General features: G+C 48.8%; 1 protein-coding gene across 3 annotated transcripts in view; it reads left to right on the top strand.

Moving 5' to 3' along the window:
* The window catches only part of CRTAC1 (cartilage acidic protein 1), a 1,057,458-nt gene that overhangs the window by 30,365 nt on the left and 1,011,128 nt on the right, over nucleotides 1-15,965 (top strand). The window lies entirely within an intron of this gene.

Below are 15,965 nucleotides of genomic sequence, written 5' to 3' on the forward strand. Positions count from 1 at the left end.
GGCTCTGCCCGGTGATATCAGATGGAAAAATGTATCACCCCGTCCTCTGAAAATGCAGCTCCTGCAACTATTTATATTGGGCAGGTGGCTGGAGCAACCGATCCTTTGAACCGGCTGTATATAGCCAAGACCCATTATATCCAGGGCCGTCTTAACAGCAGTGTAGGCCCCTGGGCAAAGCAATGCACTGGAGCCCCTACCCATCCTCCAGCAGTATGGGGGGTGCTATCAGCGCAGCGGCAACTTTGATGTCCTGCGGGTGGTAGGGGGTGTTTTATCTTCTGCTCAGCATGTAGGACCTGGAGCAGTAATTTCTGCTAATTACTCCTTTACTGCACAGATGGTGGAAGATGGGGCGGGAGAGAGAACACTAAACTGTAGAAGCGGGCATTGGGCTGATTGCAGGGGCCCCGGTACATGACTTCAAGTGTGGTAGGGGGGGATTAATATGCAGGAGAGGGGTGGATAGTGAAGTGGGGTTAGAATTCATAATTTTCCTGTGGGAGGGCAGCTTGCTTGACTGCATATATCTCCAGTTCCTAGAAATAGATTTCTTAGCTTTCAATTGGATAAAAGACTAGGATGTCCCACCTCTCAGGAGGTACTGGGGACTTGGGGATCAGAGTTCAGAGAAATCCACCAACTTAAAAATAAAACTGCATACCAGGCATGTGAAGTACGAGCAGGGACCAGCTGCTGGAAGGCTGATACCTCTGGTTCTGGGCATAGTAGAGACAAGCTGTCATTGTCCACCAAAGAGGGAAAGTCACAGCTTTTGGATTATACCCTCAGAAAAACTCTAAATCAGGCAGAACCCGAAATATCTGGCTGGGAAGAGCAATAACCAGGCTCGGATGGGGACCACTGCTTTGAAGTCAGCTATCTCAGGTTCTCCAGGGCCATTTTTTTTTTATCTGGTACCCCTGGAAAAAGTGGAAACCCTCAGCTATCAGTCTAGGGGCCTTATACTCCTGGGACCCTTGGGCAAGTGCCCACTAAGCTCATATGAAAAGACAGCCCTGATTGTGTCACCCCTGCTTCTTATACAGCAGTGTGCAAAAGTTTTAGGCAGGTATGGAAAAAATGCTGCAAGGTACGAATGCTTTTAAAAATAGAAGTGTTAATAGTTACTTTTTATAAATTATCAAAATGCAAAGTGAATGAACAGAAGAGATATCTAAATCAAATCAATATCTGGAGTGAGTCCCCTTTTCATTCAAAACAGCATAAATTCTTCTACTGTAGGTACACTTGCACAAAGTCAGGGATTTTGTAGGATTATAGTCACGTGTATGGTTAACCAATTATACTAAATAGGTGATCATGATCATCATTTTCATATGTAGGTTGAAACACTGGGACCTTATTCAGGTTTGTACACAGACCAAAAATAAAGCATACTAATAAAAACCATGTGCACTGCAGGTGGGGCAGATAAAACATTTGCAGAGAGAGGTAGATTTGGGTGGGGTGTGTTCAAACGGAAATCTAAATTGCAGTATAAGAATAAAGCAGCCTGTATTCACCATGCACAGAAACAATATAATCTACCCAAATATAACTCTCTCTGCACATGTTACACCTGCCCCACCTGCGGTGTAACATAGTTTTGCCCAATAGTGTGCTTTTTTGGTTTGCTTACAAACCTGAATAACCCCACAGTCATTAACTGAAACAGAAACTGTGTAGGAGGTTTAAAACTGGGTGAGGAACAGCCAAACTCTGCTACATAGATGATGTTGTGGAAGACCGTTTCATGTCACAGGTAAGTTATCTGCCTTGTATACTAACCTCCATTGAACACTGTTGACACCTGTTACCAGCACAGGACCTGCTAATATATTTTCCTCTATAAAGCTCAATAAAAGAGTCACAGGATTTTTGTCCTCAATGTTTTTGTTTTGTTGCTAATCAATTATTCATTTTCATCTGATTGTTTTATTAAATTAGTAAAGAAGCAGACTGTAATATGGAGACTGGGTTATTCTTTGTTATATACTGGCTCCATCCTGCGGTATATTAAACCCATTCTTCCACCAAATAACATTAGCGGGTGTTTTATAAGACCAGGAATAGGTTATTTATTGGGTAATATTCCCCCACTGTAAATTCCAGAGATTGGAAGCCAGAGGGCAAACACGCACACACACATATGCTATATAGTCCAGAGACTTACGCTAGGTACACACTATACAATTATCTGTCAGATAATCTGCCAGATCTGGCTGGTTGGAATGAAAATCTGATAATGGATGAGAGCAAATGGCAATCGACTAAGTATGTTGGGGCTGCTGAGGGTTAGGCCGTGGGGACGGGGGGGGGGGGGGGGAAGGGGTGGAGTTTGGCTTAGGCACCGCTTGGCAAGTGGGCGGCTGGGTGGTGGGTGTTTAAATAACAGCATCAGTCTAAGCAATGCTTGTCCACTTTCCCAGGGGGCCGGGAGCTTCCTCCGATTTTTAGGAGCCTCCCGGCCATTCCGGGAGAGTAGACAAGTATGACTTAGACTGATGCTGTTATTAAAATCTATACATCCCAGTGCATACTTGCCTACCCTCCCGGAATGGCCTGGAGGCTCCCGAAAATAGGGTGTCCCTCCCGGCCCCCCCCGGAAAGGTGGGCAAGTCTACCGCTTTCCCAGGCAGCCCGCACCCCCCTCGGCTGACCACAACAGAGAACAATTGGGCAGTCCGAGGGGGATATGCCCCCTGCTATTCAATACCAGTTTTCTCGGCACTGTCTAGTGGGGGCGTGGCCATGATGACGCGTTCGTGCTGCCACTTCCCCCTGACTGCCCACTTCCCCCTATCGGTCATGCCCCCAGACTGCCCCCATTGCTGCCGGCCACGCAGCCATTAGCCTACCACGCTGCCATCTCCTGAAGGAGGGTGCAGCAAAGTAGGCATCTCCTATATATTAGCCCAGATCTGTGACTTTGTGCCTCATTTGCTAACGCTGGGCGGAGTCACAACACTGGGCGGAGTTAGTCAAATGAGTCACAGATCTGGGCAAATCTATAGCAGACTAGGAGCAGAAGCAGATGGTATGGGCATGGCACAGGCAGGCGTGTATACCTTCCAACTTTCTTCAGGCAGAAGGAGGGACACACGCGCGGCAAAAAGGGGGCATGTCCAATTAAAAGGGGCTTGGCTTCGCGGGAGTACCCGCGATTGCGAGCCAGGCCCTGTTTTTGTCAGTGAGGGGACATGCCCAGCGCTCTGTGAGCTACTGGCATTCTCTAGGGGCGGATTATGAGTCCGGGGGGGCCAGGGCACTTGAGACAGGGGGGCCCTATCTCATTGCTGTGCCTGCTGCGGGTTCAGGGGTGTGGCCTAATTGCGGGATGCGTGGCCACGCCCCCTTATGCAAATTCCGGGATTTTTTTTTAAATGGGATTTTGGCCCCTCAGCTAGGGGTAAATCCAGAGGGGGTGGTTGCTCCCCCCTACACACCCATACAGGCAGAAGAAAGCAGGGAGGCTGCTGCCTCCCTGCAACACCACAGACCTGCCAACACGCAGCAGCGTGTCCTGACTGTAGCACAATGCTGCCGCTGTTGCTGGCAGGACGGGGGAGCTTCAGAGCTGGGACAGAGCTACTCCAGCCGGGGGGCCCCCTAAAACTGTGGGGCCCGGGGTACGTACCTCCTGGGCCCCCCCTTAATCCGCCTCTGCTGCTGACCCCCCCCTTAATCCGTACCCCCTGAATCACCGCTGCTCTGCTAAGCAGAACAGTGAGTACAGGAGCTTCCCAACTGCCCCCCACCACGGGACACTGCAGCCCGCTGGTGGGACAGCGGGACAGACCCCAAAAAATAGGACTGTGTGCTTGACCCCCCACATCAGCATACTCAGCAGGTGCTCTCTGGCGCAGAGGAGCGTCACTTTCTGGCACACTCCTCGCTTCTTAGCTGCAGTTTTGTGGGGAACCTGCCGCTGTGCAGGTTCTGTACTGCTTCTGTTATCTCCAGCCCCGGCAACCCCACCGCTAGCTGCAGCGCTGCCGCCCGCAGTGAGGTGCGCCCAGCTTCTTCTCATACTTTAGCCGGCGGGCAGCACTGCAGAAGTCCGCGCTGCTTGCAGGCTCCGACCCCCTCCTCCCTCCAGCCGCAGCATCTCCTGGGGGCTAACCAGTCACTCTCAGTCTCCCCTTACTACAGTAAAAAAGGAAATAAGTACTGGCGCCGGCTGTAGTTCAAAATAAAATAATCAACTCAATCAATATATAAAATATAAAAAGATTACTTTTAATAAGCATTCATCAAAGAGAGGTTTTCCTACTCCTCAAGAATAAAATGTAAGCAATTGCTGAACAATGACACAGATAAAATTTGTAGGACACCACAAAGATTAACCCTTCCAAGTAAAATGTCCACAGTTCCTGGCTAGGACACTATTCCACATTTGCCCACAAGTTCAGTTGGATGTAAAAGCGTTTTACCAGACTTGATTCCGGATAAAGTCCCCTAGGTATCTCATGCAAATAGGAACCAGATGGCAGATGGGGATGAGTCCGGGTCTGTGAAGAACTTGTGTCGGAATTTTATCCAATGGATGCTGATGGGTCCAAACATTGCCAGGAAGTGGATAAGGGTGCTGGTGCTTGTGGTCCTACAAGGTATAGCCCTTACTACAGTGCCCGGCAGCCACGCGAGGTCCGCGGTGTGTGACTGAGGAGTGGGGGGGAGGGATGCGGATGGGCAGAGGAAGCAGGACTCCAGTCTGAGAGAGTCAGCCATGCCAAGTCTCCACCAGCAGCAGATCCCAACAGGTTGGAGTGGAACAGCAGCAGCCAGCAGCAGTGACTCCGGTAAGACACATCTGTCTGTCACCACTGTTTTGTCCCTAATTCCAATCTCTCCCGTGCCCTGTGTTCTGTCAAGTCCCTGTCACCCCTGGCCTTGCCCTGTCACCCTTATCCATACTTGCCTATGCTCCCTCATTCTGCAGGAGACTTCCTGAAATAGAAGCAATCTCCCTGACTCCCTGAATAGTCCAGCAATATCCCTGATTGCACCTCAACCCCATTGTGCAAATGTTACATTCTTGAGGGGGGGGGGAAACAAATCACAGATACAAACATTCAAATGGGAACATCAGTGCCATTTCCCTGCATTGGTTATAAGTAGTGATGTGCACTGGAAATTTTTCGGGTTTGTGTTTTGGTTTTGGATTCGGACGCGTTTTGGCAAAACCTCCCTGAAATTTTTTTTGTCAGATTCGGGTGTTTTTTTACAAAAAACCCTCAAAAACAGCTTAAATCATAGAATTTGGGTGTCATTTTGATCCCATAGTATTATTAACCTCAATATCCATAATTTACACTCATTTTCAGTCTATTCTGAACAGTCTATTCTGGGTGTGTAAAACTAAAATGCACCACAGGTATAGAATGTAGATGGATAGTATACTTGACGACACAGAGGTAGGTACAGCAGTGGCCTACTGTACCGTAATGCTATATATTATATACTGGTGGTCACTGGTCAGCAAAACTGTGCACTGTACTCCTCCTATATAATATTATACTGGTGGTCCCCAGTCCCCACAATAAAGCAGCACACTGAGCACAGATATGGAGTGTTTTTCAGGCAGGACAACGTATACTGGTGGTCACTGTCAGCAAAACTCTGCACTGTACTCCTGCTATATAATACAGCTGCTCCCCAGTCCCCACAATTAAGCAGTGTGAGCACAGATGGGATCCGGTCTGAAGATCGACAGTGTCTAGGTCGACAATGTTTAGGTCGACCACTATAGGTCGACAGTCACTAGGTCGACATGGATGGAAGGTCGATAGGGTTTCTAGGTCGACATGTATATGCAGCACACTGAGCACAGATAAGGAGCGTTTTTTTCATGCAGAGAATGGATAAAACTGGTGGTCACTGATCAGCAAAACTCTGCACTGTACTCCTCCTATATTAATATACAGCTGCTCCCCAGCCCTCCCCACAATTAAGCAATAAGTAAAGCAAGCACAAATATTTGCATCAACAATACACAGAGAGGACGCCAGCCACGTCCTCTCCCTAACATTTCCAATGCACGAGTGAAAATGTCGGCGGCGCGCGGCTGCTTATATAGAATCCGAATCTCGCGAGAATCCGACAGCGGGATGATGACGTTCGGGCGCGCTCGGGTTAACCGAGCCATACGGGAGAATCCGAGTATGCCTCGGACCCGTGTAAAATGGGTGAAGTTCGGGGGGGTTCGGTTTCCGAGAAACCGAACCCGCTCATCACTAGTTATAAGACACAATGATCCATATGGCTACATGCATTTTAAATAAAGTTTCTTGTGGCCAAGTAACTAACTTTGGGGCTCATTTACATTTGGATGGAAGTCATGTTTCTGACACGCCTCTCAGATGTAGCAGTACATGTCCGCACTGATAGGTGTTACTTTCACATCTCCCTGAAATGCTTTTTCAAAAGTAGGCAAGTATGCCCTTATCCTGGCCCTTTCACCCTTATCCTGGCCCTTTCACCCTTATCCTGGCCCTTTCACCCTTATCCTGGCCCTTTCACCCTTATCCTGGCCCTTTCACCCTTATCCTGGCCCTGTCACCCTTATGCTGGCCCTATCACCCTTATCCTGGCCCTGTCACCCCTATCCTGGCCCTGTCACCTCTGTCCTGGTCCTGCCGCCCCTACCCTGGCCCTGTCACCCCTATCCTGTCCCTGTCATTTCTGTCATGGCCCCGTCGCCCCTGTCCTGGCCCCGTCGCCCCTGTCCTGGCCCCGTCGCCCCTGTCCTTGCCCCGTCGCCCCTGTCCTGGCCCCGTCGCCCCTGTCCTGGCCCCGTCGCCCCTGTCCTGGCCCCGTCGCCCCTGTCCTGGCCCCGTCGCCCCTGTCCTGACCCCGTCGCCCCTGTCCTGACCCCGTCGCCCCTGTCCTGGCCCCCGTCACCCCTGTCCTTGCCGCGTCACCCCTGTCCTTGCCCTGTCACCCCTGTCCTGGCCCCGTCACCCCTGTTCTGACCCCGTCACCCCTGTCCTGGCCCCGTCACCCCTGTTCTGACCCTGTCACCCCTGTCCTGGCCCTGTTACTGCATACCCTCCAACTACCTTTTTGGCAGGTACAGTACCCGCAGCGCCTCCAGACTCCACCCCAATGCACCACACCTCCGCACCTTCCCCTCCACCACATGCGGCACTCCACCCCTCCCCCACACGCTGTGCCTCTAGACCCCCTACACCACCCGTGGCTCCCACTCCCCCGCCCCTCCACCACCCACAGCACCTCCGGACCCCCTCCACCATCCACCCCCCATATATGTCTCCCCCCCACACCTGCCCCCCTTCTCCACCCGCAGTATCTGCAGACACCCTCCTCCATCCGCGGCACCCCCGCACCTGCCCCTCCACCACTTGCAGCATCTCCGGACCCCCTTCCCCTCCGCCGCTCCACCTGCACCTGCCCCTCCCCCACCCACGGCGCCTCCGGACCCCTACCCCACCCCCGACACCACCGCCCCTTCCCATCCCACAGCGCCTCCGGAACCCTTCACCCATCCGCAACATCCCCGCACCTGCCCCTCCCCCACCCGTGGCACCCCTGCCCCTCCTCCACCTACAGTGCCTCTGGACCCCTCCCCCATCTGCAGCCCCCACTCCTCTGCCCCTCCCCCACCTGCAGCACCTCCCGAGCCTTCCCCATCTGGGCCCCCCCCCTGCATCCCCCCCTCCACCCGCAGCATCTACAGACACCCTCCCCAATCCGCAGTCGTCCCCCCCGCACCCGCTACATTCTGTACATCGTGCCCTGCAGGTGCTGTTCACGCCGTCGCAAGGGGCTGCGCCTCCTTCACCATCGCACGCCCTTTCATTGTGCAATATTTAACCACTAACAAAGGAATGCAGGTAATACTCTATATCATACAAATATCGATGAAGCACCTAGTACCTGTATATGTCCCAGTGGCCTCATATTTGGGTCATAATCCAGAGGTTAAGAAAATATTTTTTCTAGCATATATTTGTAAGATACAGACCTGGCAACTTGTAAATAGAGTTTAACTTGATCTGAGCTGTACAGTATATTGTTACAGAACAGCTAACTATGTGTCAGGGTGATATAATTAATAAGAATCTTTTTTCTTGTATTTTAATTGTTTTCCAAGTTCACCTTGGTTATGATAATGCTGGGTTTAGCTTTCTGGTGCAGATGGAGCGCTCTTGATGTTTGTCCTACAGTATTTTAAAAGACCTTGTTCTAAAAAAAAACACAAAAAACAAAACAAAGACAAATTCCTATGCAAAGAGCATTTCCAATATTCTGGTGAGCAGCTGATGCGTTGTCCCTCGGCCAGGACTCCTACAGGGAGTGTTTCTAACCAGAGCAGTCAGAATAATAGCTTTCGGGCATTCTAAGCATTTCGTAATCAGGGAAACTACAACATGACTCCACGTCTTTTTTATTCAAGTATTTTGTGCTGAATGAAACCTCAATCCGACCATTCTGGATATGGGCGATATACTGTCAGAAAACTGTTGTTGTATTTAACATATTATGCAAAAATATTTAGGGGAAGATTTATCAAAGCTTGAGAGAGATGAAGTTGAGAGAGAGATAAAGTACCAACCAATCAGCTCCTAACTGTCGTGTTATAGGCTGTGTTTGAATAATGACAGGAGCTAATTAATTGGTACTTTATCTCTCTCAACTTTCTCTCTCTCTCTCTCTCTCTCTCTCTCTCTCTCTCTCTCTCTCTCTCTCTCTCTCTCCAGGCTTTGAGAAATCTCCCCCATAGTACTGTATTCAAATATTTTAAATATTGTACGGGTTTGAAGAAATAAGATTTCCAAAGGAGTTTCCACCTCCAGATGACTTTATTGTCATGAATATGCCCTCTTGCAACTGTTACTTAACAAATGACTTGATACTCACCTACATTATATGCCTTCAAGTCCTGGAGGGCAGCATCAAGTTGGACGTTCAGGGTGGCATGGTGGTTCAATTGGTGCCTTCGCCTCCACCTCCACCTGCTACTGGTTATTTCCATTAATACAGGGAGTTGATCTACTTTCCTTGGCATGCAAGAGAAGTCCCCAAAGTTCAGGGGTTCTCCTGGTCATTTCAGGAGAGTATCCAAATATGGCTTCATTCTGTGCTTCCAAGCCATGAATATATATGATCAGGTGGAGGAGATTCATTTTTGCTCTCAGCTACAATGAAAGCTTTGTGTGAACCACACAGCAAGATAAATAAACAGATCTGATTGATGATATAAATACACAGCTGAAAAGCATGCAGGGAAGTTTGAAAGAAAAAAAAAACAATAATGTATGTACAGTAGTAGTACCCTAGGCCTCTGCATATAAATCTATCTGAAGGGGCAACACTTCTTTAAGTAAATCATTTAAATCATTTATATATTTTTTGGGGGAACAGCTAGGAAGGGTCCTAGCCTAGGGGGAGTAGGACACACCATGACTCCGGTATGGCAGGCAGCAGACAGATAATATGTTTTATAAAGTACAGCCATTGCTTCTTCATAGCCTGAATCCTTTGGGTAGAGCTCAGCCATTGGGCAGACATTTCACTGTAGCTTCCAGATTCTCGGAACAATTTCGTCTGACTTTTCCATGACAGCTGTAGCCTCGCAGCTGTGGGACATCAAATCCTCTACCGACAACAGATTTGGTACTCCCCCCCCTCTTTGATTAGGAATATTAACACTGAAATGTCTCTTTTACTAAAAATAGGCAAGCTGCTACAGAACCGACTGACTCGATGAATACCCTGTACTGTATGGTTGTCTTTCTTTTAATCTTGGTAAAAAAAAAAAAAAAGTGTGGAGCTTGAAGTAATGGTTAGTTCTATATCGGAGTGGCTGAAGGGACCTTGTGACGTATTGAGGGAGGAGCTACGTCACCAGGGGGAGGAGCTACGGTCGAACAGGGTACCCGAAAAGTACCCTCGCGGGCTCGCTTCGCTCGCCACGCTTCGGGCACGGTGGCTCGCTCCGCTCCGCTTCGCTCACCACCTAATTACTAAAGGTAATAGTTGGTGGCGTGGATAGTAGAGGAACTATCCCGCTGGCCTAGCTCCTCCCCCTTGCGTCGTAACTCCTCCCCCTTACGGAAAAGGTCCCTTAGCCCACTTGATTCTAGCATCTACCTTGAAGTAATGTGTTTGTTATTTTATATTTTCTGGTTCTTCTGCTGACGTCTGTGAGTTAGGAAGCTACTGTAGATAGGGTCTGATCTTCTACTGTAGGTAGGGTCTGATCTTTATTCCATACAGAGTTTATTTGTAACATTTTCCTACAGATATCTTCATGCATTACATGCAAAGTCATCTGGGAAACCCGTGAAATGCGTTTTGCTTCTGCCTCCCTATAATTACAGTGCTCAGTTTTGAGAATAGAACCTTATGTAATATGGCGAACCAAGAGGAGACTGTTGCTGAGCTTATTGCAGATAATTTGTTACTTTTCTTAGCCACACCTTTAACTGGTATCCGGTCTATAGATCTACACTAAAAAGGTCTACAGTCAATAGGTCAACCACTAATAGTCGACATGCATTAGGTTGACATGGTCAAAAGGTCGACATGTAAAAGGCAGACAGTTCAAACAGTCAACAGGTTTAAAAGATCAAAAGGCTGACATGAAAATGGTCGACACACATATGGTCGACACATATATGGTTGACACAATGGGTTTTTTTTTTCAACTTTTTCATACTTTACTATCCATGTGGACTGCGATTGGGAATAGTAACCTTGACCTATGCACGGCGAGTGAAACGAGCCATGCAAGGGGACGCGGTGCACAAATGGGGCTTTTTTTTGTGTGGCAGAAAAAGTGATAAAACGCCCTATAAAAATAATTTAAAAAATTGTGTCAACCATTTTTGTGTCAACCGTTTCCACATTGACCTTTTGACCCAGCTGACCTTTTGACTCTGTCGACCTTTTCCTCTGTCTAACTATTCCATGTCGACCTTTTGACCCTGTTCACCTTTTGAGTCTATTGACCTAATGCATGGTGACCATTAATGGTCGACCTATTGACTGTAGACCTTTTTAGTGTAGAGCTAATGATCCACACCCCCATTAACTATGGAAGTAAAGTGTGGAAAGCACTGATTGTTTCTGTGGTTACAGATGTTGTAAAGGAAGATCAGTTGTTCACCGCTAATCTGTCAAATAGCAGCAACTATATGTTTGTTAGTCTTGAACTGGTTATTTCAGGCACAAGTCCCAAATCAAGTACCAGGAGTTATTCCAGAATATTGTTTTACCTAGCAAAATTGTTTTAATTAGACAACATCGTCTTCAAGTGGAGTTACTCGTCAAATAAAACTTTCCATGATGTCAGACTACCTTGGTTTTCAGGCTGCTAGGGTCCATACTGGCTTATGGCATGAGTATCCTCTCCTTGATTTCTGTATTACCTGGGCTGTATTGTTATTTCTCTTAGTAGTTGAAGTTATCAATCAAACATGTCTTAGAGGAATGACTAGTAAGACCGTGCGCGTCTTAGTTTTCCCTCTCGTCTTTCACCGTCCATCACACAGAACCTCAGCTGTATTTCAGTCCCTGGAAATAAACAATGTTAATTAGTTTGGAATATAAAATACACATTCCTCATTATAACGCACAAAGAAAGAATATTTTCAATATCATTAAATGTAATTGCTGCTTTGGTAATGAGTATTTTTCACATTAAACATATTGCGGTATATGATTATGCTAAAGAGCCTATGAACTTGAAATAGCTGAGTAGTTCATCCATATGTTTTGCATGTGTTTATTAAAGATTTTGTTTAGTTGTCGTCTCTTCTAGAATGTCTGTAAGATTTTTTTGAAGTAGTGGAGTTGCCTGTAAAGTGGGCGGGGATGTGGGGTGACGGCGCAGATGACATCATTAAGCACCGCTTGCATTGGGAAATGCTGAGTGGGCAAGAGGGGGTGACGGAATTAACTTTATCATACACCTTGACTGCGCACTTGATGATGCAAATAATTTTCTATCTATCCTATTTTAGTTATCCATTTCATCTATCTATCTATCTATCTATCTATCTATCTATCTATCTATCTATCTATCTATCTATCTATCTATCTATCTATCTATCTATCTATCTATCCTTCTATTTTATATATGTTTTATCTATCTATCTATCTATCTATCTATCTATCTATCTATCTATCTATCTATCTATCTATCTATCTATCTATCTCTGGTTCTAGACCTTGTGGCACCCAGGGCGAAAGTTTCCTTTGGTGCCCCCCCGACAGGTAAAACAGGAATAGTGCGCGCAAAAAATAGGGAACAGGCGTGGTCACAGTTATGCCCCCCGTAGCAGTGCCCCCAGTAGTTGTGTCCCCTGTAGCTATGCTCTCGGTAGTTGTGCCCCCTGTAGCTGTGCCCTCAGTAGTTGTGCCCCCTGTAGAGTTGTGCCCTCAGTAGCTGTGTCCCCTGTAGTTGTGCTCCCTGTAGCTGTGCCCTCAGTAGTTGTGCCCCCTGTAGAGTTGTGCCCTCAGTAGCTGTGTCCCCTGTAGTTGTGCTCCCTGTAGCTGTGCCCTCAGTAGAGTTGTGCCCCCAGTAGCTGTACCCTCTGTAGCTTTTCCCCCAGTAGTTTTGCCCTCAGTAGCTGTGCCCCCTGTAGATATGCCCCTAGTAGCGCTGCTTACAAAAAAAAAAATACCAGCCCCGCTCCTGCTTCCTGACCGCTGCTACTGTCCTCCGTCTGCGGCCGCCGCTCCTCGGATCTATGGGAGAGACAGCATGACTTCTCTCCCATAGCACCGCACAGACACTAGAGGTCAATTATGACCTCTAGCGTCTGTGGCCACTCCCACAATGCCGTGTGGTGCATCGCATTGTGGTGCGCTTGGGAGCATGTGGAAGAGTCAGGCGGCGGCAGCACCCTCAGGACTGCGGTGCCCTGGGCAAAAAGCCTGCTTGCCTGTGGCAAAAGCTGCTCCTCTCTCTGTCTGTCTGTCTGTCTGTCTGTCTGTCTGTGTATCTATCTAATGAAAGTTAGTAAAGATTCCTCCAAGGCACTAGCAACCTGGCCCGGCGCTACCTGCTCAGCAAAGGGATGCAAAGGGCAGGGCAGGAGAGGCGCTCTCCCTGCTTTGCATCCCTGTGCTGCGCCTGGGACCCTGCTGCTGCTGCCAGCAGCATGATGAAGCCTCCTCCTTCCTATGACAGCATTATGTCACACTCCACGGCCCAGCCCGAAAAGGAGGCGGGGCTACACGGCGCCGGGGGGCGGAGCTACATGGGACCAGGCTGCAGAGGAGGACAAACAAAATGGTAAGTTGGGGGAGAGTGATTGAAAAAGTGTGTGTGTGTGTGGGGGGGGGGGGGGGAGAGGGTCGTGTGTGTGTGTGTGTGTGGGGGGGGGGGGTGCGTGTGTACAGCTCACCCAGTGTGATTGCAGCAAGCACCGCCCCCTCAAGCACCTCATATTGCTGCTGCTGCTGCTATCAGCCACGTTGTGCTCCTCCGCTGCCGCCATGAAGCACCCCCCCCCAGAGTCTTTACAGCTGCGGTGATCGGCGCACAAGGGGAAATGCGCTCGCCTGGACCCAAGTAAGTAGTCCAGCATTGTGGTGGCCGCTGTGGGCAGAGAGAAACAGGCAGGGCTGAGGCAAATATCTGGTATCCCGAGTGGGCGGCTCTGAGCGATGCACAGCGGGTCAGGTCATTCGGCAGGGGGAGGGTACGGCCCTGGCTGCAAGCTCCTAGGGTAATATACCCACTGAGACTCCAGGATCTTGTGATATTACAGACACCCTGATGTCACGCTGTACCCCTCCCCTCCTCTGTATTCTGTCACTGTGTCACCCCCCCCTATTCTGTCACTGTGTCACCTCCCCCCCCGTGTTCTGTCACTGTGTTCCCCCCCGTGTTCTGTCACTGTGTATCCCCCCCCATGTTCTGTCACTGTGTTTTCCCCCCATGTTCTGTCACTGCGTCACCCCCCCCCCCCCTCGTGTTCTGTCACTGCGTCACCACCCCTGTGTTCTGTCACTGCGTCACCACCCCTGTTTTCTGTCACTGTGTCACCCCCCCCCCATGTTCTATCACTGTCACCCCCAACGTTCTGTCACTGTGCCCCCCCCCCCGTGTTCTGTCACGTCACTCTGTCACCCCCCTCCCCCAGTTTGTGTTATGTCATTGTGTCACAATCCCCCCCCTCTGTGTTCAGTTCCAGTCACTGTGTCACTCAGTTGCTGTGTCGACCCCACCCCCACGTGTTCTCTCACAGCCACTGTGCCACCCTCCCCTAGATACCCTGCACAGGGCCGTAACTAACACTGTGCCAGTGGTGCCTGGCACAGTGCATATGCATTGTGGGCACAGAGCCACTGGCAGTAGCCTCACGGACCTGCCACCGCTGCACCATCAAACACATGGGAGGGAGGGCGCAAAATTATAGTTTGCAGGGAGGCGCCGAACACCCTAGCACCGGCCCTGCTAGCAACCAGTTTATAAGTTCAATAAATAAGTTTAAGTTGCCATGTACTGTATACAGCAGCTTTACTGCAGCGATCTCCAAAAACCTATCTATGCAGGTTCCACATTAACAGACCAAACTACCACCGAAGGAGATGGCGCATGTATGAGTATAAATAAAAATATGTATATGTCAGTGGATAATCGATAATGTTTATTCAATTAAAAAGAGAAATTCATTTCAACAAATAAAACACATATACAGACAATTAATAAAAAACAATAAACACAATATGTTTAATTAGTATACCGTCTCAAAGTTGTCCGGACCATAGACATCCTATGAAACCCTAAGAAGTTGTGCTTGTTACTATATTGCCGCGTTAGTATGTTTGTCAGCGTAACAGTCACTATTGTTACAGTATCAAGCTGTCACTATACTTATACTTAGTTGCTTATAAAGTGCTGTTGCAAACAATCCTGCTTGATGGCTGGGATCCGAATATAAACAGGAATTGATAGTTCTTTTTTCCACACCTAATGATTACAGCCGCAGCATAAGGTAATAAGCAACCTGCACAACTGTACAGAAAATCGTCCACGCGTGCACCATTTTTCTGGAGATCTGTGTATGTGCACTACAGAAACCAGCGGGAAAATAGAGAACGGTGCATAGTCAGTAGACTCTGGCAAATGAATCTAATGTGGAAAAACCCGTTGGGGGGGAAGGGTGGTGTCTACAGGGGCCCTCTCTTTTCTTGATCCGCCCAGTGGCGTGGAGAGAGGGGGGGAGAAGGTACAAATTACCTGGGCACAGGTCTGATAGAGGGGCCCAATGGGGGGCCGAGGTCCATGCCTCCTTTGATTAGGCCATGCCCACTGAAAAGTACCTGGGCCCAGTCAGGCTCTGTACTGCCCTGGCTGGGAGGCATGTCATGCTCCTATGAGTGGGTGCTTCTGACGTGCTAGACACGCCCCCAAAGAGGAGTGGCCATGCCCGCAGCATGCTGTGGTCACACCCCCTCCAGTGGGGGCAAGGGGGCCCAGGAAGTTGTTGTACTGGGGCCCAGGCAGAGGTGTAGCTAGGTGCCATGGTGCCTGGAGCAAGGGTATGTTTCTGCGCCCCCCTCCCCTGTACTGAATTGGATGCATGTTATATTTGAAAAGAAAAAATATAAAAAAATCCTAAATTGGTGACAGGTCTGGTTCTAGACCTTGAGGAGCTCAGTTTCCATTGGGCGCCCCCATGCATAAAATAGGGACAGTGCAACAAAAAAAGATAGTGGTGTGGCTTCATGGGGAAAGTGCATGGCCACAGAATAGTACCAGTTCAGATTACACTGCACAGTAGTGTCCGTTATTCACATTACATCACAGCAGAACCCCTTATACACATTTCACAACACAGTAGAATGGCTTGTACATGTTACACAATACAATAGAGCCGCTTATACACATTACACCACAGTAGAGCCACTTATACACGTTACACCACAGTAGAGCCACTTATACACATTACACCACAGTAGAGCCGTTTATACATGTTACA

This window comes from Pseudophryne corroboree, chromosome 3 (genome assembly GCF_028390025.1).
Source record: "Pseudophryne corroboree isolate aPseCor3 chromosome 3, aPseCor3.hap2, whole genome shotgun sequence".
Classification (NCBI taxonomy): Eukaryota; Metazoa; Chordata; class Amphibia; order Anura; family Myobatrachidae; genus Pseudophryne; species Pseudophryne corroboree.